The following is a 7757-nucleotide window of genomic DNA, read 5'->3' on the forward strand; positions in this document are numbered from 1 at the left end:
CTTCCGTGGTTTGTAATTGCGAGTCTCCCGTGAGCTCCGATGACATTTTGAAATCTCAGCCATGTTTTCTGTAGCAATTACGCAGCAAATGTAGTCAAACGGCCCCAGAGTTTACCATCGAGGGCCCGAGCGGCGGAGTCGGGAGCACTGTCCTCCTGATGCCATTCAGCTGACTTGGGGATCTGGGGTGGAACAGTGTGGCCTGCGGACTCAGCCCCTTTCCGACTTGGTGATGTTCTTCAGACAGGAAACACACAAGTAATGTCTGTGCCCATGAAAGATCTTTAAAGCATCAATTACGTTCCTTATTAGCTCCGGTGGCTGCAATTGCTCATCAGACTCCCTGCTTTGAAGTGTGCCACAGAAATTTCAAGTGAGACATTTCAGTCCTCCTCATCACGCTGGAAGCCGGCAGGAGCGCTGGGGTCTGCGTTCAGAAGCACGGGGTCTCCGGCTGCACAAGCTCCATCAAAGTCGGGCGGCATCTCCGAGCTTTTAGGGAGGATGTAGGAAACAGCAGAGGAGAAAACAACAAATCAAAGCGAGGAAATCCCACCCTGCTGGCATCCCGGAGTGCGTTCTTGGGAGTCAACACTGCTTTGATTTTTAGATTACATTTTTTTCCCCACACTGATTATTTTCGGTATTTTGTATACACTTGGAAATTCTTGCAGAATATTAATGGTCTTGACCTACCTCATGCCTTATGAGATTCTGGAGCAGTTTCCTCAGAGCCAGAAAACTGCAGCAGATGGGGACGTGACCACTTGGGATCTCAAACACCTCATTATCCTGCTGTGTCCACCAGGATGGCAGGAATTGTGTAAGCAAGTGAAGCCCAGTTGCACTTTTCAGAGTTTTATGACCCGGGGCCTGGGAGTCAGCACAGTGCATTGTCTGTCCAGCAAGCAGGAGCACCTGAGTTTGATCCCAGAGTGTGAATAAAAAACAAACAAAAACAAACAAAGGATGCACAACAAAACAGGTGTGGCAGAAGACACTTGCAATCCCAGCCCTGAGGAGCCACACATGGAATGCTCCTGGGGATGCTGGCCTCTAGACCCGGAAGAACTGGTGAACTGCTGCTGGGAGTGAGAACCCCTGAGGAGGAATCTTGAATCTTATAAGTCGAGGGAGGGGCACTGAAATGGGACAGGGGCAGGGAGAGAAAGGGGTTGGAGATTCTCAAGGAAGTTAAAATATAAAACCTTTAAATTGAACAGAGTAGCTATGGGGCTGGAGACATGGCGCAGAGGTTGTGAAGGGCACTGAGGTCCAGAGTTCAATTCGCAGCAACCACATGATGGCTCACAACCACCTGTAATGGGATCTTCTGGAACAATACATAAACAAATAAATCTTTAAAAACAAAATAACAGAGTAGATAGAATCCTAATAACTCCTAAGGTTGTTCTCTCTCTCTCTCTCCTTCTCTCTCTCTCTCTCTCCCCCTCTTCCTCTCTCTCTCTCTCTCTTTCGCAGACACACACCACATACTCCACACATACACACACTACATATGCCACACACACGTGCACCGAACATACACACACACTACAAACCACATAACATATACATACACCACATACACATACATACAAATATGCACATACCACATATACCACACATAGACACACACCACTCACATACCACATACAGACCACATGCATACCACATCACCATATGCACATACACAAACCACCCTTACACATACTACATACAAACCACACAAATACACCACACACACACACACCTCACATATACCAAACATACATACATACACACATACATACTTATACATACCATATATACACTATACATATACACTACATACATATACATATACACCCACCACATGTAACAATTTTTTTCAAACCTTATTTTAATGATGGTTCTTAAGTGCTTTAACCTCCCTGGTTGCGTACCACCCACCAGTGGTGGTGGGGAAAGAAAGGATACAGGGGAAGTGAACTTGTTTAGAAAGGTTCTTTGGAGCAACTCCTGTCTGTGTTGTCTGGAAATCAGCAGTTCAGTTCACAGGTCAGCAGCAGCTCAATCCACTCACACACACTTCACATATGATACACCAGCAGTCCAGGTCGGTAGAGTCGGGATAGCAAACAGGAATCAGCAGCAGGGGCATTACCTAGCAGAGACAGCCCGGCCTCGGCCTCTAGTCAGCAGGAGAAGGGACCGGGAGGAACACCAGGAAAGGTTCTCAACTGTGCCTCGCTCCAGGAAGCCAAGATCAGCAAAGACTCGAGACCCACAAGCATTGCACAGCTAGCTGACAAGCAAGCCTAGCTTAGCCCTGTCACTCCGTGGACTCATATTTATACTCCCTCCAAATGTCGCGTGTCCTCCACAGGCTTTGCCTCAGCCCATGCATCCCAATCAGCCCAAGTCTGCAGAGTCCCAACAAATACATCTCAACTATGCAATGTAAGGTGGACCCTTTAGCAAAGAATCCATCACGTGTCCTTTCACGTGCTTGCTTTAGCAGAACATCCTCCCTCCTGTGTCTGCTTCAGCGAAATGTTCCTTCATGTGTTTGCCCCATAAAACACCGTCCAACCCATTTTTCAAAGAAGTCTTAAGTTTCCACTTCAACCACATATACAGATACAGCACATACATACATAATACAACACATACACACACAACACAGAACACATACATACCATTCACATACACACCCCATATATACCGCATACACATACACCTCACATATACCAAACACATTTACACACATACCACAATACACACATACCAAACATACCACATACTCTACATATACTACAAACACATAGACACTTACACATATTTACACATACATACCACATGCACACATACCACATACATACACACATCTCATATGCACACATACATCACATACACACATACAACATACATGCACACCACACACATACATACCACATACATATGTACACACATACCACATACACACCACACATGCACACACACACACATGCCCATGTGCACACATGTGTACACATGTACCCCACATAATACACAACCTTTATGGTCCAGAGGACGGGAGCGAGGACAGGGCCTTATAATGTCTGGCTACAGACTTGGCTCCACCTCCCCAAAGGCTCTTTGTCTCTGGCAGCAGCTGGGAGGGGCTTTGTGTTTGGGACACGCCTCCATTTCACCCAGGGCGGACTCTGCTGTGGATGCCTGGGGCCGGCCTGCAGAGTGCCATAATTTCATCACCAGAAGGAATGGGAATATTTGTTATTCTGGGGACTTTATAAAGAAAACAGAGTCTACTTTCAGTCCACTTTAGCTTAAGTACTACCCCTAGAGATTGAATATGAAGCATCAGAAAATTGATGGCTTCCCGGCAGGAGAGGCTCAGCCGTGAACTTGAAGGAATGAGTTTCCCATGAGTTCTCCAGTAGGAGTGTCCTCCCTGGTGCCGGGTCTGGGAATGGAATCTGGGGTTCATCTGAGGCAGGTTGAAAGGCTACTTCAACTAAAACTACTGCAGAATGTCTATAACAAGTGAACAGGGTGCTCACACGAGATGCCCACTTGGGATGACCAGGTGGTGAGAAGGTGGTATTATTATTATTATTATTATTATTATTAATTATTATTATATTATTTTATTATTATTTTATTTATATTATTATTCATTGTTATTATATCATTTATATTATTATTTATTGTTATTATTTTATTATTATTTTATTTATTTTATCTGTCTCAAGGCCTCTCTTAAGGCTTTTGAGCCCAAACGGATGAAGTGAGTCTGGCTGTGACCCTGAAGTGCTTCCTGACGTGAAATCCCGCGTCTTGTCTAGCTTTATCTTAACCTGATACAAGCTGGAGTCATCTGAAAGGAGAGAAAATGCCTCCATAAGACCTACCTGTAGCACATTTTTAAACTTGAAGAGTCATGTGTGAGGGCCCAGACCTTGGTGGGTGGCGCCATCCTTGGGTTGGTGATTCTGGGTTTTTAAGAAAGCAGGGTGAGCAAGCCAGGAGGAGCAAGCCTCTGCATCAGCTCCTGCCTCCAGGTTTCTGCCCAGTTTGAGTTTCTGTTTCCGCTTCTCTCAGTGGACCGTGAGTCTGGATATGTAAGCCAAACACACCCTTTCCTCCCCACCTTGCTTTTGGTCATGGTATCAGTCACACCAGTGATTATCCTAATGAGAGCAGAAGTTGGTACCAGGAGTCGAGTATTACTGTGACAGACATGAGCATGTTCTTTGTGGGAGGATCGTAGGATGACTTTGAAACTTTTCTAAAACACACTGTGTGTTCAACGCTTGGTGAGGTGATTTGTGGGACCTTGGAGGATAAGAATGTTGAAAGTCGGACAGACAAAGTACGCCTGGCCTGTGAAGCTCCAGAAGGAAGTAACTTAGGGTTAGGGTTAGGGTTAGGGTTAGGGTTAGGGTTAGGGTTAGGGTTAGGGCTAGGGTTAGGGTTAGGGTTAGGGTTAGGGTTAGGGGGTTAGGGTTAGGGTTAGGGTTAGGGTTAGGTTTAGAGGGTTAGGGTTAGGGTTAGGGTTAGGGTTAGGGTTAGGGTTAGGGTTAGGGGGTTAGGGTTAGGGTTAGGGTTAGGGTTAGGTTTAGAGGGTTAGGGTTAGGGTTAGGGTTAGGGTTAGGGTTAGGGTTAGGGTTAGGGTTAGGGTTAGGGCTGGGGTTGGGGTTAGGGTTAGGGTTAGGGTTAGGGTTAGGGTTAGGGTTAGGGCTAGGGTTAGGGTTAGGGCTAGGACTAGGGTTAGGGTTAGGGTTAGGGTTAGGGTTAGGGTTAGTGTTAGGTTTATGTTTAAGATTACATCCTCTGTCACTTAAAAGCTAGATCCAGGCCATTTGCTGAGTTGAGAATTTGGATTTCTAGTTTTCCGGTGCTAAGTGACATTTGTGATAACAGGACTCTCCAAACAATGACCCCTTTGCTTTACTGGTGTGATTGTTTCTGTTTCACAGAACCTGAGAACAATGAGACATTAAGATAGATGTTTTAGTGAGATAAAAATATGAAAAGTATTGGCTCAGAGTCTGCACACAGAAGCTGTGTTCCAGACGTGCCTGGAGTTTTACCTCATACTGGCATCTAAACTTGGAAGTGTGTTAGTCACAGCGAAAGTGGTCGGTTTTCACGATGAAGGGGTCCTCGAAAGCAGCTGAGGCCTCACACCGTGTGGTCGGGCTGGAGTCCCTGAAGAGAGTATTGCTGAAATTGCGTCCCAGTTGGCTTGAGACGCTCCAGAATTTGGAGGTATAAATACCATTGGATGGGCACCAGGTACAGAAGCAGCAGTGGATTGGAGATGGCCTGAACCGGTAAAAACAAGCTGTGTGTGCTGCAGAGTGCAGAGGTGGAGAAGCGACACCAGAAGATCATGAGTGGATCCTGATGACTGAACACTGAGTTGTGTATAGGTTGGGAGTTTAGATTTGCTTTGATTTGACTGTGACTGTGACCTGGTCCTTTCATCTTGAAGTAATAAAGTATGAAACTTTTTTTTACAGCACAGGTAGTCAGGCCTGATGAGAGAGAGAGAGAGAGAGAGAGAGAGAGAGACAGAGAGAGACAGAGAGAGACAGAGAGAGAGCGCCATTGCCTGTGTAATTTTAGTTCTTTTCCTTCCTTTTCTCCCTGTCTCACAAAGAATTAATGAGTTCCAAGCCTGGCCAGCGAGAGGTCCTTGAACCAGAGAGAAAAGAAACCAGCACTTACCAGCACAAAATAGTGAGAGAGTTAAAGAGAAAATAAATCAGAACTTATTAAAGCATAAAAGAGTAAGATTATAAGGCCAGGGTTCATCAGTCTTTGACCTTTGTCCAGTGCTGTGTCTCACCCAGTACCATTCCCCTAAAGGCTGAGGCATGCAACAGACAGGCACCTCAGCTTGGACATTTCTGAGCCACGTCCTTTTTCAGACCCTTCCTTGTAAGTGTAAATGTCTCTGGTGTCTTTGACTTGGCCCAGAAAGTTTCAGAACCACAAGTTGCAATGGTAATGCAGTCAGTCATCCAGCCAGGCAACCTGGGGTCCCACCAGTTGTGCTTTCAAACATGGGGGTCTTGTGGGGCTGAGCTCTTCACATGTGGGTCTCTGCTAACTCTTGGCAGTGTGAGAATTCATCTGACCTGCCAGGCAGTCAGCTGGTGCCGTAGAAGTGAGGTGGGAGACTGTTAACTTACTAACCCCAATATGCTTTTAAGTCTTTGATGGCACCTGGGTGCCTCTCAGAAATGCCCCTGCTAGAGCGAATCCTTATCACAGCCAGCCCAAGACTTTGCCTTTCAGCGCTTCTTGTACTTGAATGAATGAATGAATGAATGAATGAATGATTTTTTGAAAACAGAAATTAAAATACAACACATCTCCAGAGAGCCATAAATTCTCCTTTGCAATCTGTAATGTGGAGACCTGAGAAGGAACATCTGAGGGCTGGTGAGATAGCTCCATCCAGCATGGTGACCTGAGCCCGGATTCCCAGCAACCACAGCAAAAGCCTGAACTCTCTAAAGTCTAAAGCCTGACTCTCAAGTGTCAGACTAAGCCTGCAGTTCCGGCATGGGAGAGGTGGGGACAGGAGTCTCAGGGGCTCACTCCTATGCAAGTCAGTGAGTTCCTGTCTAGTGAGAAACCACACCTCAAAAGTAAGGTGCAGAGAGACTGAAGAGGAGCCCCAGGCCTCCTCTCTAGGCTCCACATTCAGGGGTGCACAAATATTCACCAGACCAAAAGAGAATGCCATAGTCCCAAACAGGAAGCAATCAACAGGTCAGCTCAGTGAGAACCAGTGAAACGAGAGGGTGAACTTGTATGGAGATCATCTGAGATGAAGTGCTGTGCACAGGTCCTTGTACTGGTTAACAGATTCGACATCAACTTCAGGCCTTCACACTCATGTGCATGCATGTAAGCATGCACAGCACACAGGCATGCACAGTATGCAGACATGCATGCACACCACAGGCATGCACATGTGTGAGCATGCACAGTACACAGAGATGCACACCACACAGCATACACACATGTGAACATGCACACCACACAGGCACACACACATGTATGTAAGCATGCACAGCACACAGGCATGCACACCACCACACAGCATGCACACGTGAGCATGCACACCACAAAGTCACACACACACATGTGAACATGCACACCCCACAGCAATACATACATGTGAGCATGCATACCACACAGGCACGCACAGCACACAGCCATGCACACCCCTGGGAGGAGAAAAACTGAGCTGAAGAAGCACCTCCAGAAGGTTTGCCTTTATAGACATCTGCAAGGGTGTTCTTTTCACTCATGATTGTTGTGGGAGGGCCCAACGCACTGTGGGCAGGGGCTGCTGGAAGGGTAAGAAGGGGTTGAGGGAGCTGAACATGAGCCTGGGAGAAACACAGCAGTGTTTCTTCATAGCTCCTGCTCGAGCTTCTGCCTGGACTTCCCTCACTGGGGACTATAATCTAACAGGATGTATAAGCCAAATAAACCCTTTCCTCCCCAAGTTGCTCTGGCCATGGTGTTTATCACAGCAACAAGGAACCGAACTAGGACTCCCTCAGAGCAATGCCTGGTAGAGACAGATGAGGATGTCATGTGGCAGAGAGAGCCATGCTCAGGGGGCTACTGAATTACCCAGATGTCTCATCGTTGTTCTGAGCCTTTGAAACTGGCATCCACTGTGCCATTAGGAACCTCAGAGAAAGACTCTGATGGTTGCTAACTCTCTCTCTCTCTCTCTCTCT

Source organism: Rattus norvegicus, chromosome 5 (assembly GCF_021556685.1).
Source record: "Rattus norvegicus strain SHRSP/BbbUtx chromosome 5, alternate assembly SHRSP_T2T, whole genome shotgun sequence".
In the NCBI taxonomy this organism is placed as follows: domain Eukaryota; kingdom Metazoa; phylum Chordata; class Mammalia; order Rodentia; family Muridae; genus Rattus; species Rattus norvegicus.